We start from the raw sequence: 22,656 nt of genomic DNA on the forward strand, positions 1-22,656 counted from the left end.
CCACCACCAAAAGCCCATAAAATCTTATGTTAATAATACTATAGTGTTCAGAACAGAGGTAGTAAAAAAACAAAAAACAAAAAACAAAAAACCTCACTGTAATCCAGGTTGTTCAAGGCTTTATTTGAATGAAATGCTTCATGTGTTCATTCTGGGTACCGCATGTGTATCTTTCCAAGGTCTTTGGATGAAAGTGACAAAATGCAATTCTTTTCATCTCAAGCAAAATAAGTAACAACAAAGAAAAGGAATAAAAACATCGAAACCATGTGGAGGAATTTTTTCAAAGTATTCTTTCAAAATAAAGGAAAAGAACTCCTCTTCTGGCTATACAAGAATAACTAGACTGGACTTATACTCCAGCTGTAAACAACCACAAATTGGACAAGATACATGAAAAAAACCCAAAACAACTCTTTCCAGACCTTGGGCAAGAGGACTGTGATCCCTGAGCATATGTGGTGAACCCCAGAATCTCTCCAGCTTTCTGACGAGAGCTACTTCCTGGACCACCGAGTAGAGGAGCATAGGGGAGACAATGAGATGCTGAGAGGCTGATGTGGCTGGATTTCGGAGGGTGGTGTACCAAAGAAGAAAGATTTATAGGAGGAGAAACTTCCAGAAATTTTCGTAGAGTCCTTGTATTGCTGAATCATAAGCCATGTTAAATCGGGTAAAACTGTATAAGATTAGGCACATACCAATCAGGAAACTGAAAACCCTTGTGGGGCTGATAAGCAGAGTGAAGAGTGCATAGTTTTCACTGAACATCTGGGGTCTTTGAATAGAGACCCCAGAAAGGTCGTACCTTATTGCAGTGTGGCAGTCTGGGTCCACTCAGGAGATAGAAGCCACACTGTTGGTTAAGCAGGGGCATTTTAATGTAAAGGATTATTAATGTTAATGAAAAATGATATGACCATTCTACATGGTACGCTAGTGCCAAGAAAGTGCTTAAGAAAGGATAAAATTGGAAAAGGTTTAGACCTCCCTGGAGAAGGTATAGTTCAGGATACTGGAGAGCAAAGAAGTTCGTTGGTGTGCCCTGGCTAGAGCTGCTCTGAAGTCCCTAAGCCATCAGGAAGCAACCCTCTGGTGTGCAAGCAAACCACTGGTGATGAGTAACTGAGTAGTGTGAATAGTGTGAACATGCAGAGAGAGTAGTAGCTCTGTGGGAATCCTCTGGGCTGCATGTGAGCCACATAGGGGCCTGGAGAGGGAGCAGAATGTCAGTAGACACCCTCCAGTTCACAGGCAACAGTGCAGGGACTCACTGGGAAACCTCCAGGATGCAGATAAGCTATGACTGTGGTAGTAAAGAGGACACTGGAATGCCAGTGTGGGCAGGAGGCGTTGGAGAGATGATGTACGCAGAAGATCTTCAGGGCCCTGGTTTCTTTGTGGAGAGGACTGCAAAGTCCTCAAATAGATAAAGACTGATGACCCTTCTGCCTGACCAAGAGATCATGAGAAAACAATGATACAGACCAATATTCCTCCTGATTGAGCAAATCTAATAGTACATAAAATCTATAATACACATAGACAAAGTAGGCCTTAATGCAGGAATGCAAAAGAATCTTCACAATTCAACCAATTAACAAAATAAAGGAGAAAAACTATGCAATCACTTCAACTGGGGCAGAGAAATATTTGAGCAAACACAGCAGTCATTATGGTGAAAAAACTTGTAATGGTGGGACTTTTTCATCCTAATAAAATATGCGAAGTCCACAGCTAACATCCTATTTACTGGTAAAAGACTGGTTTTGCTCTAAGATGGGGAATAAGGCAAATATATTCATTTTTACAACTTTTATTCAACCTTGTCCTGGGTATCCTATCCAGAGCAATAAGTCAAGAAAAAGAAATAAAAGAAGCAAAACCCTATTTGTAGGTAGAAGATCCTAAATAACTTTTAAAAAAAAGCTGCTAGAGCTAGTAAGTAAATTTAGTCAGGCTGTAAAATATACGAGGCTACCACACAAAATTCCAAGTTCACTTCTCCATACTAGTAATAATCAGAAACTGAAATTGAAAAATAATTCAGCTTATAGTAGCATCAAAAATAAAAAGGAACTTAGGGATACATTTTTTAAATATGTGAAAAACTAGTATGCTGAAAAGTAAGAAATATTACTGAGAGACATTAAAGAAGACCTAAATTAATGGAGAGATACAACATGTTTGTAGATTGGAGGATTCAATACTATTCATGTATCAATTTTCCTTGAGGCTATCGATATATACCAGGCACTTTCAATCAAAATTCCAAAGTGAATTTTTAAATCATTGACAAGGTGAGGCACCTGGGTGGCTCAGTCGTTTAAATGTCCAACTCTTGATTTCCACTCAGGTCATGATCTCATGGTCGTTGAGATGGAAACCCACGTTGGGCTCTTTGCTAAGCATGGAGCCTGCTTGGGATTCGCTCTCCGCCCTGTCTCTCTGCCCCTCCCTTCCTTCCCCCTCCTCTCTCTCAACATAAAATAAAATAAAAATTTAAAACATTGACAAGCTAATTCCAAACTTCATAATGAAGTTTAGAAACACAATCTTGAAGGGTTAAACAAATTTAGGAAAAGGAACAAAACTGGAAAATTTATTATACCTAAGTTGAAGTCTTAGTATAAAGCTTTAGTAATCAAGACAGCATTGTATTAGCGTAGAATTGAAATGTACATCAAATGAAAGGAGTGGTGAGTCCAGGAACAGACTCATTTTCATATGGCCAGTTGATTTTCGTGAAAGTGCCAAGGTTATTCAACTGGGAAAAGACAATCTTCTGACAAATGGTACCGAAACAACTGGATACCTCCATGAAAAATAATGGGCTTACTTCATGCCATGTACAAAAATTAACTCTAAATGGATCACACACCTAAGCATAACAGCTAAAACTAAACTTCTGGAAGAAGCCATAGGAGAGTATCTTAATGACCTTGGGGGTAAGCATTTTCTTAGACAAAACATAAAAACCCAACGATCAAATAAGAAATTCGTAAGTTTGAATTCATCAAAATAAAAAACCTATGTTGTTTGAAACACAACGTCAAGAAGTTGAAAGGCAAGAAACAGATCAGAAGGGTATACGTACTACACGCATATCTGACAAAGGCCTGGTATTCAAAACATATAAAGAACTCCTACAACACAATAACAAGAATGCAAATGACCTCATTAAAAAATGTGCAAAAGATTTGGACACTTCCTTGAAGGACAAATGGCATGCAAGCACACGAAAAGATGGTAAACACCTTTGATGGTCACCGTCATTAGTCATTAGGGATATGCAATTAAAGCCACAATGAGAGGGGCACCTCAATGGAGTAAGCGTCTGACTTGGGCTCAGGTCATGCTCTCACGGTTGGTTGGTTCGAGCCCTGTGTCGGACTCTGCGCTGCACAGATCCTGCTTCAGATCCTCTGTCTCCTTCTCGCTCTGCCCCTCCCCCACTCACACAGACCTTCTCAAAAGTAAATAAGACGTTTAAAAAAACCCGTGAGATCGGGCGCCTGGGTGGCGCAGTCGGTTGAGCGGCCGACTTCAGCCAGGTCATGATCTCGCGGTCCGTGAGTTCGAGCCCCGCGTCGGGCTCTGGGCTGATAGCTCAGAGCCTGGAGCCTGTTTCCGATTCTGTGTCTCCCTCTCTCTCTGCCCCTCCCCCGTTCATGCTCTGTCTCTCTCTGTCCCAAAAATAAACATTGAAAAAAAAATTAAAAAAAAAAAAACCCGTGAGATACCTCTGTATATCCAGTGGAGTCACGAAAATAAAAAGAATGGCAGTACCAACTGTTGATGTGGAGGAACTCTCCAACGTTGCTGGTATGAACGTAAGGGTGATACATTCACTTTGGAAAACTATTATATAATTATACACTTACTGTATAAATCAGTAATTCCAGTGCTTTGAAAGAAGAAAAATAACATCACCTGTCCACAAAGGGACTTGTGCAACCATGTTCCTAGCAGCTCTCTTCATAATGAACCTAAGCTCAAAACAACCCAAATGTCTATCAATATTTGGTGAATGGGGAAACAAATTGTGGCATAGCCATCCAGTGGAATGGTACTCAGCAATAAAAAGAAACAGGCTGCTGATACAAACAACATCAATGCATCTCAGAAACATTAGGCTCAGTGAAGGAAGCCAGACACAAAGAAATACATATTATGTGATTCCATTCTAGAAACTCGAGAGAAGACGAATTCAATCTGTAGTTACAGAAAGCAGCTCGGTGGGGATGACATGGTGTGGAAACACTTCAACAGGGTGCAAAGGAACTTTCTAGAGCAATGGAGTTATGCATCATCTTGATTGTGGTAGTGGCTACATGCATGTGCACATTGGCTGAAAACTCATCGAGCTGTATACTTAATATGAGTGCAACTCATTGAATGTAAATCATGTCTCAATATAGTTGATTAGAAAAATCAGAGGCAGTGGAGCAACCAAGTTCATAAAACTTACAGCGGGGATAGCTTTGGGGATTAAGTGACACGAGCTCCTGGCCAATCTTCAGAACACAGTCATATGGTCAATCAGCTCTAGATTTGTGGTTCTGATCAAAGCTTACACTCCTGGCAGAGAAGGTCTGAAGGGACTAGCTTAGGGCAGGTGCCCACTCTCGGACCTGGAAAAGCTGGACCATTTTGAGAGACCTTCCAATCCAGACTGCGCTAAGTGTGGCAGGAGTGGCCTCCAAAAAAAAAAAAAAAAAAAAAAATGGAACTGCCGTTAACCAGAAGAAGGGGAAATGATGCCTGGTAAACGAACAATGGACCAAACAAACGAATTCTTCCCTTGTGTATTTCCAGGGGTGTGACCTAGGAAGATGGTGATACATGCTTATTCATTCAAGCATAATTTTGAGTATGGACTAGTGCCCATGCTTTTACTGACTGGAGGCGCATATGCGTTTGAGAGGTCTCCAAAAAGAAAGAGTTCATGTTAATGTAAGGAAAGGAAATCTGGTAGGAGAGGATCGTCTGGCCTGGGCATGGAGCGCAAGCCTTTTTTTGGAGGGGTGGTGGAGGGGTGTGTGAGGGGTCATGGGAGAATGCAGCTTAATATAAGAACTCGCCATCAGTTAAAGGTTTGTGTCCGCCTGCATCGTGTCTGGACGCGGGCAAGTTCTTTGGGAGGGAAGAAGAAGATGGACAGTTAGAGAAACAGATTGCAGAATTTGCGTCTAGGCCAACCCTCAAACGGAGGAAAACCTTTTCTTCCTTCTCACGTTCTGGGATTTGTCTCCTGGGGCCTCCTTGGCTAGTCGGCAGAGGGAGCCATTCCCCAAGAAATCTCTGGGCGACGTCGGGCGGAGGGCCTGGATGGATTCTCCTGCGGGGTCCCGGGAGTTCTCTTTGCCCCGCCTCTATAAAGCAGACTCCCTCATTGCCCCCCTCTCCCCGCGACTTCCTCGTTCCACCTTCCAACCACTTTGTGGCCGCAGCGCACGCTCTGGCACGCCTAGGTCACCTATCCCTTCTCCGTCCCCCATTCGCGCTCCTTCCCTGGCACCAGTGGGGACGAACCGTCCATCCAGCTGGCCGCTCGGGCGCTGTCCCCAGTACCTCAAGTCCTGCTACAGGGTCTAGAACACCTGCCAGGGACTTTGACTAGGGCGCGCGCGCTCAACGCAGACAGGCACCCTCTCCACCACCCCTTGGTTCATTTCTTGCGGTGACTCCCCTGCCCCCACCCTTTTTGCCAACTTCGTGACCGGTCTCTCTGCTGGGGTCACTCCCAGGGGGTGGAAGCCGCTCCGGGCAGGGGAGACCCGCGGTCGGGACTCACAGTCTGGCCGGTAGGATCCTGCCGGGTGCTCTAGGGAGTGAGAGGCGCCAAGTGACACCCCCCAGTGGTCACTGCCCCGGCGGCGGCAGCTGCAGCAGCGGCAACTGCTTGCATCCCAGCCCCGGCTCGGGTTACTCCCCTCCTCCTCCAGCATCTCGGGCCAGACGGGGAAAGCCTGGTTGAAGTTTGCTACGAGTACTTCCCCGGTGCGCAAAACTAGGGGTCTGGAAACGCGCGGAGACCGGCCTCCTTTCTCGCGTGTCCACCTTGGAGCCTGACCCCCCCCCCCCCCCCCCCCAGGTATCGCTCTCTTCAGGGACGCTACTTGGAGGCTAACTGCGCTGTTGGAAGAGATTTTGTTTCTCGGCCGGCGTTGGGTGAAAACCGGGCAGAAAGGGTTGTGCTGCAAATCTCAGGATCTCAGGATCTGGGTAAGAGTTGGGCAAACTCACTTCTGACACCTCCTGGACCTTGGCCCGACGCTGGCTGGTTTGTTACGGGTTGGGGACATATTTTCCTTTAGTTTGGAGACCCGGGTGCCGTGTGAGCCGGGGCGGGATGGGCTCAGTCTGGGTTGTTTACTTTGTCTCAAGGGTTCATTGTTACTGTTTACATTTGGTCCTGTTTTGGGGGGCTATATAGGAACTTCCTGGAGTATTTTTCCTGGGGAGACACCTCCATTACGCATTTTGTTGTGCATAATTTCTGCCCTTGCATTGCCTCTTCTGTGTGTATTCTCTGTTGACGGGTGTCCTAGCTGGATGTAGGGAGGTTTTGAGCGTGGACTCAGACTGGGAAGGACAAACAGTTTCAGCAGGACCCTTTCTTCCACACCAGCTTGCCTTCTCTGGGACCTTTCCTTATTTTCCAAACTTTTCTTTCTCCACGACTTGATAATTCACATTGTGCAGACAGGCTTGGGATGCTCCCTCTTCCTGCGTTCTCGGAGTCCTTTAGGGGTGTGAGGATCACAGCCTGGTGACTTAGACCAGAGGGATCTCTTCCTTGTTGGTGTGCCTGGCTTCACAGGGAATGTTAGGAGGGGCGGTTCTTCAGACCGCAGAAAGATCTATCTTGTGGCAGTCCTTTAAAGAACTGGGACTTTGAGCCCTGCTTTAAGGGAAATATTTTGTCTTTATAGTTCTTCCTGGAATTGGGGATGGTACCATGGAGTAAATGAGGTGTAGTGATTTATTTGATGTTTCTTTAGATAATATCCTCATAGGAAGACCCAAAGTCTTTAGGGGGAAGAGTTAAAGCTTGGGATTTTTATTAGCCAAAAAGTTCTCAGACAGTAAAATCCACGCTAGACAGAGGAGAATGACTTTCTCGCTGGTTCTTCTTGCCTTTCTCCTTCATAGCCTGGATCTCACGTTGTGTATGGTCTTCTCAACTGAAGATACTTCATTCCTTATGGAGGAAAAGGCAAGGATCCAATCTTTTTGTCCAGAAGCGTCATCTTCCTGACATGACTGCTCTGGGGGCTTGGCTTGCAGCGTACTTTTAGTTTTGCTGCTCTGAGATCAAAGAGTTAAGTAGAGGGTGAGTTTGGGGACCGGGCCACCTGAGGTCAACTCTCAGCCCTTCCCCTTTCCAGTTGTGGCGTTGGGGCAAGTGACTTAATCTCTCTTATCTTCATCTATAAACTCTGAATGGTAATGAAAATCCTTACACCAGAGGATTGTTAAAAGGATTCAATGAGGGGCGCCTGGGTGGCGCAGTCGGTTAAGCGTCCGACTTCAGCCAGGTCACGATCTCGCGGTCTGTGAGTTCGAGCCCCGCGTCGGGCTCTGGGCTGATGGCTCAGAGCCTGGAGCCTGTTTCTGATTCTGTGTCTCCCTCTCTCTCTGCCCCTCCCCCGTTCATGCTCTGTCTCTCTCTGTCCCAAAAATAAATAAACGTTGAAAAAAAAAAAATTAAAAAAAAAAAAAAAAAAAAAAAAGGATTCAATGAGTCACGGGAGTCAGCGCCCGTGGAGTGCTAAAAGCCTGGCAGATAATTAGTTATGGTGATGGTGATGACCATACAGCTAACGTTAACCATTGTATCACCATAATGTAGCGAAGTGTAAGCTATTATTTGTGCTGGGATGAGCTGTGAAGGCTGCGCTCATGTGTGCGTCACAATCACCTAGGACGAGATGTAATGCCAAATTTAACTCACACATGATCTTTGTGTTGCTGTCTGCTGGGATCCTTTCAGAGGAAAGAAAGGTGCATGTGGCAGGGCTGGGATTTTAGAGGAGAGGTCATGGTTGGGGGCCAAAGGGTGCTTGGGACAGACTGGCCGATGGGAGATCTACAGTCTTTTACACCCCGCACACTGCCTTAGAAACTCCTTGCATGAATATACCTCCGTTAACCTATTTCTTGGAGGTCATTCACTCGTTCAATGAATGTTTATTGAGTCGCTATTACATTTCAAGTGCTGGTCTATGTTCCATATCATTTAAGTTTGTTGGCTTCATTTTAAGTATTGAGTATTGGCCTCGTGTCTCCCCTTCCCCCCATGTTATGCATTTGAGGGCATCCTGTGACACTAGCTCTCCACAAATTAAATCCCAAATACTTTTTAGCTATAACGATTTCAAGATCTGTTAAAATGAAGAGAACGTATCACTGAGCAATTGAACAAAATATTCAGGATAACCTCCAGCAGGTTACTTCTCCCATCAGCTTCCTCCTATGTAAATTTGTGTTGGGAGGTGGGGAAAGAGCAGGCGAATCTCCAGGGTCCCTTCTGTCTCTGCAGCCCCCAGATTAGCTGCTTTGCTTCATTGGTTGTTGCTTTTGAACCTCCTGTTTGTCTTAGGTCTGTAAATTATGTCACTTCCATCATTGCAGGCCAAGTGAGTAATGGGGTCGATAATTAATAGAAGAGGAAAAGTATTCAGCTCTGTGTGCACATCCTCAGTTACTCTGAGCTTTAGTTAGACTGGGCTATGAGAAATGGCCACAATTTGCCCATTGTTGACCTATATAAAATGGCAATTTCATACTGTTCAACCTAGTATAAATCCTAGCCCGCCCGGGTGCCTGGATGTCTCAGTCGGTTAGGCGTCTGACTTCAGCCCACGTCATGATCTCACGGTTCATGAGTTCGAGCCCTGTGCCACGCTCTGTGCTGACAGCTCAGAGCCTGGAGCCTGCTTCCCATTCTGTGTCTCCCTGGCACTCCGCCCCTCCCCCACTCGTGCCCGTCTCTCTCTGTCTCAAAAATAAATAAAAACATTAAAAAAAATTTTAAAAATAATTTAAAAAAATCCCAGCCCCGTCCACTTTGATCCACGTGCAGTAAGTCTTGGGAGATAGGTGAAAAGTCCGCAGTTTTACAAGTTCCCTATGGCAAACCCAAGTGACATGCTCGTGCAGCAGCCGTGAGTGTACCTTCCTTGTGGTTGTCTGCTCAGTCTAGTAGCACGGTTTTAAAAACAAATCTGGGAGCACCTGAGTGGCTTAGCCAGTTGAGCGACCGAACTTGCAGTATGAGAGTTCGAGCCCCACGTCGGGCTCTGTGCTGACGGCTCAGAGCCTGGAGCCTGCCTCGGATTCTGTGTCTCCCTCTCTCTGCCCCTTCCCCGCTCATGCTCTGTGTCTCTCAAAAGTGAATAAACGTTAAAAAAAACATTTTAAACACCAATCCGATCATGTCATTACCTTGTTTAAAAATCTTTGGCAGCTCTCCGGGTGGTAAGCATCAGTGTCACCCAGGTGCTTATTGAAAATGCAGATTGCAGGGCTTCACTCTAGATGCAAGGGCCAGACATCTGCATTTGAGCAGATCCCTAAATGAATCTGGTGGAGGTGACCTAAGATCACAATTGGAGTAACACCGGTGGAGAGCATAACGCCTAACGTCTTTAACCCGATAAGTAGGAGCAAAATACCAGGTTTTCTGCTCGCCTCTTCTGCGGGCCTCCTGCCCCACTAATCTTGACCTTGTTCTTCTTCCTTAGAAGATACATTGCCTGCTCTTACTTCTCCCCAACCTAGCCGTGTATGCTGTTTTCTCTGCCCGAAATGTCTTTATTCCTCTTTTTCGTCCAATCCCTATATTACTCATTCATCCTACAAGATACAGTTCGAGACTCACCCTAATTTCCTAATTGTCTCTCAGAAACTCAGCGATATCTCTTATGATTCCCAGTCTACTGTGTGGATAGCTTTACTGTGGCATCTATGATATTGTGTCAAACGTGTTTGTTCCCTGGATGTTTGTCCAGCTGATTGGTGAGTTTACCATTCCTTATTTTAAGCCTTTATCTGCGTGGCTGGCACATAGGAGTTACATAATAAATGCCTAAGGAAGGTGGGGGGAGATGGAATGAATAAATGCTAGGTGACATTCCTTAGCACACAGAGTGTTCGGGATAGGCACTACGTACGTACCAAGGGCTGTGGAGAAGCCAGTCAAGAACTTACAATTTGGCTAGGCATAGTATACACAGTTAGTAACCCGGAGTGGTAAATGGGCAAGATAGACTATCCTGAGACTTATGAAACACTAGATGCCATCGCATTGATGTTGCATGTTCAACACCGTGGCAGAGCTATGATATAAGAGCTGAGCGTATGATACCTGTGGGATGGTCTTCGTTGTGAATGACAGTGTCGGGGCCCTGGAAGTGCCAGTGCCAGTAAAAGCAAAGCACTTTTGCCCCGTGCTTGTCAATTTATACATCCCTTTGTATTTGTTTTTATATTCAATCATAAATATGGTGACCAGTTTAGTACTCTTTTTTCCTACTTTAGTACAGGATGCATTCCTAAAAATAGGTCCAAAGATCGATGGTGCAAAAGCCTACCGTGTATAAGGGATGCTGGCCCTGGGAGCCACGTGAATTACAAAATGTTTAATTATAGTTAGCCATTTACACACTGCATTCGGTGTTTACTCCTTTCTTTAATTTTTCTCGCTTTAAACATTCTATACTTTTGGTGCTTTCCTTCTCATTTGAACAACAGTTGATCTGTTTAAGTTCAGCAAATGTCTTGATTCAGGCTTAAGATTGGCCATTATTTTGCGTGTCTAATAACTCCCGTTTTTGGTCACTTGTGTTAAGTTTCATGAGACAAAAACTTCTTCTTATTACTTTAGGTTTTTAATTGTTTCATTTCTCACTCCTTTTTTGTTTTTAATATTTTAAAAATGTTTTATGATTCATTTTTGAGAAAGAGAGAGAGACAGAGCATGACAGCGGGAGGGGCAGAGAGAGAGGGAGACACAGAATCTGAAGCAGGCTCCAGGCTGTGAGCCGTCAGCACAGAGCCCGACGCAGGGCTCGAACTCATGAACCGTGAGATCATGACCTGAGCCAAAGTCGGACGCTCAACCAACTGAGCCACCCAGGCACCCCATCTCACTCATTTTTTGTAATTATTGAAATAGGCAATAACATGCAAACAAGTGAACAAACATTGTGGGGTAATGACAAAGATGGAAATTTTAGCTCATGGGCAGCTTCACCAAAGGATGAACCATGAAAAGTGTTCATTCATAGGCTGATGCATGAAAGTTCCGGTGGCATAGGGCAGGAAGGGAGCAGTATCAGCACACAGAGTACAAACGTCCTGATTGTTTGGACTTCACACAAACAATATTAAGAATTGCCTGTGGTCTCCATTTCTCAAGGATGTGCGCCCAGTGTTCTGTGTTAAAAATTAGCTCAGTTTTAAGAATCAACTACAATTCATTGGGTTTTGTTGATTTGTCTTCCTTTTCAGCGCTATTTCCAAAATGAACTTTTTCTACCTTAGTTTAAGCTTGCATCTGTGTGTACTTCTGTGAGTGTCTTAGCTCGTCTCTTCATTCATTCCTTCATTCATTCACTCACTCATTCATTCATTCATTCTATCTGAATTTCCCAAGATTTTTTATTTATTTCTACACTCTCTTTTCCTCGCAATTTAAGATTATTTTTTACAGTGATCACTCTCTTTTAAAGACAGTTATTGCAGAAGATTAATTTATCACACTTGATGCAAAGATTTCTCATGTGATGAGGGAAAAAAGAAAGCACAAACCAGTGTTGTTTTACTTTATACAATTTTATTTGCGAAACTACAGGTTGGCATGTGGATGTCATTTGATAATGCATACTCTGCCATTAGCCAGTCTGGAAAGCGTGAATGTGATCATCTATCCTCTTATGATGGAGGTTCATTTCCAGTGATTTCCTCTCTTGTTTCATTTGTAGTGATTTATGCTATTAGATAAAGAAACTATGTAAAGCATTTTAACCACCTCAGTTTCCTACTCAGAAGGCAATAAATTGTACCCTTCCCCCCTTCTAAGACAAAGAAAACAGTATTTCAGCATGGGAACCTCGTCTTAATGGGTACATGTGCAGGATATTAACATCTGTTAAAAACATCTTATCTTTGAGAGCAAGGAGGCCCTATCCTAGAGGGTGGGTGACTGAGTGCCTTGTCATGAACATCCTGGCCGATCCGGATGAGCTACACAGATTTGCTTAGTTCTCAAACCTCGCCATAGGTGATCATCTCACTATGTACCATATAAATACCTTCTGGGAAAGAATCATGTTTGTCTTCTTTGAAAAATTTTTTTTAATGGTAAACTGAAAATCAAAACACAGACTTAACTTGTTTCTCCAGGAGCAAAACAGAAGTATAAAATCTTTGTTTGGGGCCCAGGGGATTAATTTTGCCACCAAAATGAAAAATTTTAAATACCTACCTCCATTGATATGTTTAGAACACTACTTTATTTATTTATTTATTTTGGACAAGGAATTGAGGACAAGATGTGACGTTTGCATTCTTTAAGAAAGAAGTTGGTTTGAGTTTTATTTTTGCCCAATCAGATATTTATCAGGTGTATAGGGCAAGGGGATGATTATTATGTGGAATTACTGAGATACTTGCCTTAAGAAAAATAAAGATTAAAAAAAAATACAACTGAGTGGGTAAGGCTGGGTGTTGTAAGGGCCAGTAGGCCGTTCTGAGAACTTCTCCGAGAGATCCTTCTAGAGAGAGGGTTCGGTGTGTTGCCAAAATTTTCCTGGCACTGTGGGGCTTTGAAGAGAGAGGACTCGAGTGTGCACGGCACGTATTAGATAAGGAAACGAGCTCAGCCAACACACAGCTGCAGACGTTTGCTAGATGTTTCAAAGAACGGTGGCTCAAGCGTTCCACGGGAGTGGTGAGTTAACATACAGGGGACCCCAGGAATGGATTCTGCCTGCTCCCACAGCACTATGGACATTAGAGGAGCCCCTCGTAGGACACTGCTCTTTCATTATCTAAACCAGATGTGGTTTGGGACACCTATTGGGATTCACATAAAAATGGAGCTCCCGTTCCATGAGAAGGCGTGAAATGAGGAAACTTAACTCATTCAACAACTACGGGGCTTACTGGGGGTGGGGGTAGGGTCAGGGGCATCATCTGGATCTGAATTCGTATTTTCCCTTCAGATCCTCAGTTTAGGGATTATCTTGCCACACTGCTGTGCCGTGTCTTCTCACGTGAAGTTGTCCACCGAACCACGGATGTCACTTTCTCTTTCTTTAATTTTACAAAGCGTCACCCAACGTGTAGCTCTGAGTAGCTGACCTTTAAGGCTTGGGACTGTGGAGGAAGTTCACGTCTTAAGACTTAAAGCCATTAAACCATTAATTTATTTGTTATTGTTGGGGTGCCTGGGTGGCCCAGTCGGTTGAGCGTCCGACTTCATCTTCATGATCTCACAGTCCATGGGTTCGAGCCCCACGTCGGGCTCTGTGCTGACAGCTCGGAGCCCAGAGCCTGCTTCGGATTCTGTGTCTTTCTTTCTCTCTGCCCCAACCCACTTGAGTTCTTTCTCTGTCTCTCTCAAAAATAAATAAACATTAAAAAAATTTATTAGTATAGTTAATGGTTATGTATTAGTTATAATCCTTTCATACATTTTTATTGGTTGCTATTCTGAAATTATCAAACCATTCATTATTATTAACTATCATATATTAATTATAATCATTTCATACGTTATTATTGGTTACTATTAATTATTAAATTATTTGAAACTGGACATGAAACCGGTTTTTTTAAAAGCTGTTTGTTCCCACCATCCCTGGAATTTTCTTCCCGTCCATCTTTTGCTGAAGGCTCCAGCGTCTTTTAGATGGCTTCTGTGCTTTCTTTTAACTTTTCTGCTCCTCCCCCTTGTCCTCATTGCTGACCCTACCCCCAAATTCTTATTACCTTCAGACCAGCTGTTTTCTTTTCATGTCCAGTCTTCCTCTCCACATTCCTCGGTGACCCGATCATTCTCACCTGCCTTCTCTTGGTGTTTCCCCCCCCAGCACTGAGATTTGGTGCCTGCAGCAGACAGCATCTGCCTTTCAGTATACCCCCATCTCCTGTGCCTCCCTTGAACAGAGGGGCGTGCATACTCTGCTCGTTAGAGAGGTTAGCAAGACTTGAGACCTCTGTGCAGCCTGTTTTCAAACAGAGGCCTGAGAATCACTGGCAGACACTGGCCCCCGTTCTAATGATTTGGACCCCATTGGTGTGTTGTGGGGCCCAGGGATGTTTATTTTTGGCAAGGTCTTCTGATCCAGGTGGTCCCTGGATGCACTGCAATCCTTGTTAGGGCTCTTTTGCTCCATTCAGAAAGCACAACTTTTTTCCTTTTTCTTTCTTCTTCTTGTTTTTTTTTTAAAAAAAAAAAAACATTTTAGTGACTTGGTCAGAGGGGGTCAGGGAGAATAGCTAGTCTGTGAGAACCCGTGCCTCTCCCTCTCCGCTTAGAGGGACAATGGCTGCAACACTACGCTGTTCATGTGACAGCCAGAGAAAGGGGCCCATTGTTCCGGGGTTGGCTGATGCTACATTCTGATCCGGCCAGCCATCCAACTGAGCTTGGTAGCCCCAAGGAAACAGACACACTTGAATTGGAGAGACAAAGAAAGGAGGTCAAGGCCTTTCACAGTTAAACTACTTGCAGCAATGTGTCAGAGGTAGGATTTGGGAAGGAAGAAAATAATTCTGTAGAAGCATCATTAATCTGGTTTGGGAGCATGAGATGTGGCGTTAGGGAGACACAGGTCCGTTAGAACTCCCAGTTGATCTTTGGCCAATGAAGAACTGTTTCTGAATATGTTCCACTGACTCACCTTATTGCAGGTTTTTATTATTGATTTAAAACCTTAAAAAGACCTCTCTCTATCCATGAGAGGCGCAAGCACATTTCTCCACCTCTTTCCCCTGGGCTCATCAAAGACAGGTGTTTGATCTGAAAGTCCACTTAAATCAAGGCCTATAAACTCCAAGAATGATACACTGTTCAGGGGTATGGTTCCTGTGTATATGATGATATGTTCATAATCCTTCCAAATCTAGATACAGATAATAAATTTCGAAGCCAAGAAGGTTTTTCTGCGATTGAGATACAGTTAAATCCATTAGAAAGTTGATGTGTATGGACAGTTATGATGTTGGGGGCTTCCCTATCATTTAGATACCACCCCTCACCCTCAACTTCCAAACTGGATTCTAGCCCCAGAGGGAAAGGCTTGCAAACTTCCTGTAAAGATCTAATTCAGAGCTCAACAATTGGCTACATTCTTTGTGTCCGAAGATTCAAATTCAAGGTCATAGCCTCAGCATAGGTCACAGACTTTTCGCACAGGATTGTTCTTTTAGCCTCATTACTCCCTTTATGAAAAAGTATGTCATTCATTCAGCCTTTGCCTCTGAGTTTCCTTCAAAGGGAAACTTAGTCCCTAGTTCCTGTGGATATTTGTAGAAGGCTTCCTTCCTTCCTTCCTTCCTTCCTTCCTTCCTTCCTTCCTACCTTTCTTTTTCTTCTTTCTTTCTTTCTTTCTTTCTTTCTTTCTTTCTTTCTTTCTTTCTTTCTTTCTTTCTTTCTTTCTTTCTCTCCTTCCCTTCCCTTCCCTTCCCTTCCCTTCCCTTCCCTTCCCTTCCCTTCCCTTCCCTTCCCTCCCCTCCCCTCCCCTCCCCTCCCCTTCCCTCCCCTCCCCTCCCTTCCCTTCCTTCAGCACAGAATACAGCCCTGAGTGAGGTAGAATGCAGAAAGTCTTTTCTGGATGTAGTGGGCTGTGGAGGGCCCTTTTACAAAGAGTATTCAGACAGCTGGTATTCATTGGCCAGTAGGAATCCTTTTGTCTTTGAGATAAGAGGTTTCCTGACTGGGAAGATTAGGCTTAAGGAGGTTTGTACCCAGGAGATGGCAATATACGATTTTCTTTAGATCACTTAGAGCTTCTTGTAATTAAGTCTGTCATTGTACCTTGATGATAGACTATTACTGTAAATCCATTAAAGAAGGAGAAGCAAGTGGATTGCAGAGAGGCAAGTGGCTTTATTTTCTTCATTATATTTCCATTCTCTCTCCTCTTGCAGTTTGTTTATACTTTACTAAGTGGATATTTGGTTTTACCAGTGATGTAGGTACTTTTGAAGTGGAGAAGGGGAAGGGAAAACTGTTCTTTGCAGGTGACGAAAAGACTGTGTTGACCACGCTCCTGATTAGTTAATTAATTTTTACCTCATTGTCATTAGGCCTGTTCCTTTGGCTCCACTCCTGTGATTTGGAGAGGCTGACTCCTGGGTGCTATGAGGCATGACCGTGCTCTACTTGAAGTTCTGTGTTGATGCAGCTTTCGTTGAACAAATAGAGAAGTGATATGTTGTCTTTTATTGTGGTTTATGTGCCACATGGCATGTTCCGTACTAAATGCTTTTTTAGGCATGGGATGCTTGCTGGCCCTTCATGTTGTGTCAGAATTAAAACCCTGGCCGAGGAGGGCTTCTGGTCTGTTTAATCTGGGTGTTGGTTGTGTGAGTGTGTTCATTTTGTGAAAATGTGTTGAGCTGTTCAACTCTGTTTGTATCCTTTCTTGGTATGTATTTTATACTTAAACAAAAAGTTCAAAAACATTTGAAGCGTAGTGTTTAATATAGAATTAAAGTTATACAGTGATAGAAAACAGCCAACTTTGGGAACCCCAACTGTCATATAATTTGGAACCTGGTGTAGCTACGAGGGTCTGGAGCTTTCTATATCCATTAATTCGCCCCTCTTTCTGTGGTTGGTAGAGCTCTGTGTCAGAAAGCAATGGGCCAGCACCAACATAGTTGACTGACTTTTCTAGGCAGCAAATCCAGTGACTAGGAAGTCAACAGCATTAGCAGAGCCCCACTCTTTAGAAACTAAAACACAAGCAGCCCTCCAAATTGGCCAACTAGCAAATCTCAGTCCCGTTTTCCACCCTCCACCTTCATTGTAATCTGTCAGGAAAATCAGACCAAGACTATAGACCATGTATTTTTTTCCTTAGTTTTAGATGCCATCTTTCCTCAAGTCTAATATTGGAATGCTTTCATTTTTTTTCCTCACATTTTGCTAATGGGGACAAAGCGATAGGAGGTATGGCGTCTTGGGCTCCTCTCTCTCACTTATTTCAGCCATCATCTCCTGAACTCCACGAGCAGTACCTCTGAATATGAAGCTTCCCCATAAGCAAAAGGATGCTTCTGACACAAGAGTGGCCTGTGGTCCTATTTCTGTCAAGAGGACATCAGTCATCAGCAGTGTGGGGCATCTTACCTGTAGAACATTCTAACTTGCTGTTACAATCTAGAGCTAGTAGACTGAAACAGAGAAAACAGGAGTGTTTTGTTTTTCGTAGGTTTTTTGAAGGAGAATGTGGAGTTCTTGGCCTTGGAATGGTTCTAGCACATCTGTGGGGCATCTCCATACCCATTCTGTATACCTCCTTTAGGTATTGGACTTAAAGGTTAACTGTTGACTTACACAAACACATGTGATTCAAATCGTGAATTAAGAGACAAGATTTTGATGGTCTGGGTCTATTCCAGGCTGGCCTTGTCATTTACTGTATGAAATATGGCAACCTGGTTCAGGATCCCATCTCTACCCCTTCGACCTTTATGACCTTGGGCAGGCTGTTTTAGCTCTCCAGACCTCTTTCCATCACCCGGGAAATGCTAACAGTATGTACTTCCAAGAGTGTTGTTACATTTAGCGTAGTGGTAGGTACATAGTAAGCTCTCAGCCAATATTAGTTACCATTACTGAACACCAAATAATGTTAAAATAGTGAAGAATAATTACCAGGAATAAGATTTGTGTATGCCTTTTGTAAAAGAATCATCCAAGTGTTTACGTAAGATCCTGTTAATTGGGGGCGCCTGGGTGGCGCAGTCGGTTGAGCGTCCGACTTCAGCCAGGTCACGATCTCGCGGTCCGTGAGTTCGAGCCCCGCGTCAGGCTCTGGGCTGATGGCTCAGAGCCTGGAGCCTGTTTCCGATTCTGTGTCTCCCTCTCTCTCTGCCCCTCACCGTTCATGCTCTGTCTCTCTCTGTCCCAAAAATAAATAAACGTTGAAAAAAAAAATTTAAAGATCCTGTTAATTGAATGTAGAAGTTAGAAAATAGTCTCGGAGACAAAACATAAGCTATCAGAAATTTAAAATATTCTGGAATACAATAACAGTTAAATTTACTCATGAGCATGAATGTTTTTTAATGAAGATAATAATGTACTAAAAGAAAAGTTTTATATCTGCTATAGAATCAGGATGAGGCTTTTAGTTAATTTGTTCTTTCCTAGTAAGATATCAGCAGAATGGAAGTGTTCCAACAAAAGCTTGTCCGCAAATGTTTATAGCAGCATTATTCACAATAACCGCAAGGTGAAAACGACCCGAATTTCCACTGGCTATTGACTGGAGAGTGGATGAACGAGATGTCATATATCCACACAATGGAATATTACTCAATCATTAAGAGGAATGAAATATGATACATGTCGTCAAGGACATAGATGAACCTTGAAAACATAATGCTAAGGGAAAGACACCAGACACCAATGACCGCGTGTCACACGTATAATCCCATTTATGTGAAATGTCCAGAATTGGCAAACCCATAGAGACAGAAAGTAGTGGTTGCCAGGGGCCAGGAGAGGAAGAAGCGGGGAGTGATTGTGTCACAGGAATGGGGTTTCCTTTTGGGGCGATGAAAAAGTCCTGGAACTAGGTAATGGTGATGGTTGCACCGTGTGGTTAAAATGATAACATTTTATGTCATGTGAATTTTATCTCAATGAAATTTTTTTAACCTTTATTTAAAAAAACCGTATCAATAGATGTTTTGCATTTAGATGAGACATATTCTGTATCACTCAGTCAGTCTCTATTCTTGATGTGTCTGTTGTAAGCCAAGCCTTTACTGTATGTTGGGGAGAATATCAAAAATGACACGGCATGGCCTTGGCCTTCTGTCTCTTTGTGGAGATGGGAAAGGATGAGGGAGTGGGTGATATGTTCCAGGTGAATCCATATTCAGGAGAGAAAAATAGCACTGTGCACTTGATGATGAGAGAAGGCTTTTTGGAAGAGATTGGACTTGAAAGGTGAGTGAGCTCCATATAATCCAAGAAGAGGGAGAGGATACCTCAGTTGGTAGAATGGCACATGGCCTGGGCGAGAGGCGGCTGGGCAGGGGCAGGGGCAGGGCAACGGTGACCAGAGTGGAGTATTTTATAATGGACTGTCAGCACGTGAGGCTGGACGTGTAGGTTGGAGCCAGGTTGGAAAATCTTTGAAAGCTGTTTAAAGTCACCAGGCAGTGGGTAGCAAAAGATGGCCATTGATGATAGAAGTAGAACATCGGATAAAAATGGGGAAGATGATGAGGAGACTATGGCAGTGATTTCACTGAATCGGACATAATCTGTTATTTATTCATTCAGTAAATATTTACTGAGCACCTGTTACGTTCCATGTAATTTTCTGTGGTAGCGATGGGATGACACCTAAGATAAACGAGGTCCCTGCCCTTTTAGATTTGCATTCTAGTATACACTTCAAGCACTGACTGCTAGCCCAGTGGACAAACGTGTTTGAAAAGTGAAGCCCCAAGTATGCTGTAATGTATGCTCCGAGTGTGGGTTCCTGGATTTAAATCCTAGTTTGTCCCAATGTTTACCGAACGTATGACCCCAAGCCAGTTACTCCAGACTTCAGTTTCTTTTTTTTTTTTTTTTATTATTTAAATTTTAGTTAGTTAACATACAATGCAATATTGGTTTCAGGAGTAGAATTCATTGATTCATCACTTACATACAACAGCCAGTGCACCGCACAAGTGCCCTCCTTAATACCCTTCACCCATCTAGCCCATCCCCACCCATCTCCCTCCATCAACCCAGTTTGTTCTCTGTCATTAAGAATCTCTTGTGGTTTGTTTCCCTCTCTTGTCTTCTCCACCCCTGTGTTCCCGTATGCTCATCTGTTTTGTTTCTTAAAGTCCACATATGAGTGAAATCATATGGTAACTGTCTTTTCCTGACTGACTCATTTCGCTTTGCATAATACCTTCTAGCTCCATCAACATCATTGCAAATGGCATGATTTCATTCTTTTTTGATTGCTGAGTAATATTTCATTGTGTATATATACCACATCTTCTTTATCCATTCATCAGTCAGTGGACATTTGGGTTCTCTCCACAGTTTGGCTCTTGTTGGTAGTGCTTCTACAAACGTTGGGGTACATGTGCCCCTTTGGATCTGTATTTCTGTATCCTTTTGGTAAATACCTAATAGTGCAATTGCTGGATTATAGGGTAGTTCTATTTTTAGGTTTGTTTTTAAATTTAATGTTTATTTAATATTTATTTATTTTTGAGAGAGAGAGAGAGATTGTGTGCGTGCAAGCGGGGGAGGGACAGAGAGAGAGAGGGAGACACAGAATCTGAAACAGGCTCCAGGCTCTGAGCTGTCACACAAAGCCCGACATGGGGCTTGAACCCACAAACCGTGAGATCATGACCTGAGCTGAAGTCTGATGCTTAACTGACTGAGCCATCCAGGTGCCCCTAATGTTTATTTATTTTTGAGAGAGAGAATTAGAGCATGAGTGGGGGAGGGGCAGAGAGAGAGGGAGACATAGAATCTGAAGCAGGCTCCAGGCTCCGAGCTGTCAGCAAGGACCCCAATGCGGGGCTCAAACTCACAAGCCGTGAGATCATGACCTGAGCTGAAGTAGGACTCTTAATGGACTGAGCCACCCAGGTGTCCCATATTTTTATATTTTCCATACTCTTCTCCAGAGCGGCTGCACCTGTTTGCATTCCCACCAACAGTACAAGAGGGGTCCCCTTTCTCCGCACCGACACCTTTTTTTTCTTGTGTTGCCATTTTTAGCCACTCTGACAGGTATGAGGTGGTATCTCATCATGGTTTTGATTTGCATTTCACTGATGATGAGTGATGTTGAGCATCTTTTCATGTGTCTGTTAGCCATCTGGATGTCTTCTTTGGAGAAGTGTATTTTCATCAGTCTTCAGATTCTGTATCAGTTAAGTGTGGGTCTCATAGACCTATTATGCAGATTAAATGAGATAATAGATGAAAAGGACACTATCTGGCATATGGCAAAGGCTCAGTAAGTTTTGTTTGTTTATTTGCATCTGATCAAGTTCTACTCGAGGATTTGTTACGGTCATTTCTCTTTTCAGCTCAGTGAGGCTCTTGCAGGAACCCGGTGTGGCAAGGGGTGTCTCGGGTCTAAGGTCTTTAATATGCCATACTGTCTTGGATGTTGAACTTGTCGAGTTCATTAGCATCCAAACTCTGCTTTCATACTTCAGGAAAACAACAAAGTCGCTCTCTCTACCAAACTACAGTCCTGGTCTTGTCTTGGGCTCAAGCTTCCATCTATTGCTCCTCCTACATTATGAATCAAAAAGTCTTTATAAACACCTAGGGAGGTACTGCCCTGTCAGTGTTAGGAGTCTAGGGACAAGGAATGTGTTTGATGCTCCAGGCCTTAGCATCTCGAGTCTCCTTTTGGAGACACAGCCGCACTTTGAATTTAATTTGTGTTACCTCATCAGTGCCCCAGGCCACCTCACATCTCTGTGCCTCTGTGTCTCTTTCTTGAAGCAGAGTGAAATAGCCAAAGACCTCACAGAGGCACATTTTTGGAGCGTGTCTGGAAGGAATCCCTGGAGCTAGAGAGAAGAGACTGTATAAACTCTGTGGGCCCTTCTATTTCTAAAATAAATGGATTCTAGAACTTAAGGTCCTTGAGCACATAGGACCTATGTTATTTACCTTTCAGCCCCCCCCCCCCCCCCAATGGCCAAGCATAGTGCTCTGGACTGAATTGTATCTCCCATAATTCATATGTGGAAGCCTTATCCTTCAATGTGACCATATTTGGAGATAAGGGCCCATGAGGAAGTGATAAAGGTTAAGTGGGGTCATAATGTGGGGCCCTAATCCAATAGAGCTGGTGACTTTATAAGAAGAGGAAGAGACACCAGAGCTCTCTCTTTCCATCCTGTACAAACACAGTGAGGAGGCCAACGGCGAGTCGGGGCAGGGGCGGGGGGGCTCTCACCAGCAACTGAATTGGCCAGCACCTTGTTCTTGGATTTCCCAGCCTGCACAGCTATGAGAAATAAATTTCTGTTAAGTCACCCAGTCTGTGATATTTTGTTATGACAGTCTGAGTAGAACAGGACATGCTCACTTGTTCTACTTTCTTCTTTAAAAAAAACAAAATAGGAGGACCTGCAGGGCTCAGTTGGTTAAGCATTCAGCTTCAGCTCACATCATGATCTCATGGTTCATGAGTTCGAGCCCTGCATCGGGGTCTTTGCTTCAGATCCTATGTGTTCTTCTTTCTCTGACCCTCCCCTCTTCATGCTCTCTCTCTCTCTCTCTCTCTCTCTCTCTCAAAATTAAACTTAAAAAAAATAAAATAAATAGACTAAGAACTTAAATCTTTATGGACTGGACTAATTTCAAGATTATTCAGAACTACAGGGATGTAAGAATCACATGAAAACGTGAAC

At 43.6% G+C, this 22,656-nt stretch overlaps 1 protein-coding gene across 1 annotated transcript in view; it reads left to right on the forward strand.

The window, feature by feature from the left end:
• The first annotated feature begins 5,426 nt into the window (after window positions 1-5,426).
• Window positions 5,427-22,656, forward strand: part of MEGF10 (multiple EGF like domains 10) — a 179,342-nt gene continuing 162,112 nt past the window's right edge. The window contains exon 1 of the mRNA XM_043586764.1: window positions 5,427-6,228. The gene's annotated coding sequence lies outside the window, so the exon portion shown is untranslated. The remainder of the gene's footprint in view (window positions 6,229-22,656) is intronic.

This window comes from Prionailurus bengalensis, chromosome A1 (genome assembly GCF_016509475.1).
Source record: "Prionailurus bengalensis isolate Pbe53 chromosome A1, Fcat_Pben_1.1_paternal_pri, whole genome shotgun sequence".
NCBI lineage: Eukaryota > Metazoa > Chordata > Mammalia > Carnivora > Felidae > Prionailurus > Prionailurus bengalensis.